This window comes from Alligator sinensis, unplaced genomic scaffold, assembly GCF_000455745.1.
Source record: "Alligator sinensis unplaced genomic scaffold, ASM45574v1 scaffold371_1, whole genome shotgun sequence".
Taxonomy (NCBI): Eukaryota; Metazoa; Chordata; order Crocodylia; family Alligatoridae; genus Alligator; species Alligator sinensis.
Window position 1 is genome coordinate 683,895 of NW_005842262.1, and position 778 is coordinate 684,672.

A 778-nucleotide genomic window follows, 5' to 3' on the forward strand; every position below is an offset into this window, starting at 1 on the left:
AGTCTGCTAACCAACTGGAGAGGGCAGAAAGTGCTAGTAATAGATGTGAGCTCAGTGGCAGAATGCCACCTCTGTCTCTCCCCAAAAACTCTGCTAGGTGACCATTTGGTTAGCATGGTCACTGCAAAGGGCAGACATCCCATGGGCTCTTTAGGTAATCCTGAGTCGTAACCTGAGTTGGATACATTCATGAGGGAGCAGGGCAACCTGCTCCCTCTGCCTACCTGACTGGCATCACATACCTGGGTGAGGGGCTTTGGGCTCCCTATTGTTCTGAGCAATGCCAGTCTACCCGGCAACCAGTGATGCCTTTCAAATTGGTTGGCTAGTAGCCAACAGATGCTGGTCTCCATTGGACCAGGTAAATGAGGTCATAAGGGCTATATAAGTTAAGGACTGCCCAGGAGGAGGTGCAGTAGCCATGATGAAAACTCAGGTGAGTTAGCCATGATGAAAACTCAAAGGGAGAAGAGCTGGACCATCTGAAACTTGCTCTCTCTCTTGCAACTCATGATCAATGAACTTCCTGCCTCCAGGGGGAATCTCCACCTGCCTCTGGATGATACTCATAAGCTACCTAAAATCTAACTAAATATATAGCTTGCTGTGGTGGCAAGGCACCCCCACAGGTTCTTGAGGGGGAAAGAGCAGACCCCGTGGGCCCCAGACCCTGAGAAAAAGCCTCCAGAAGGCCTAACGTACCTCCCGCAGAGCAGCCAGAGCAGGACCCGTGCCCGCGGACGCAGCCATGCGAACTGGCATTACGCTGGCTGTTTAA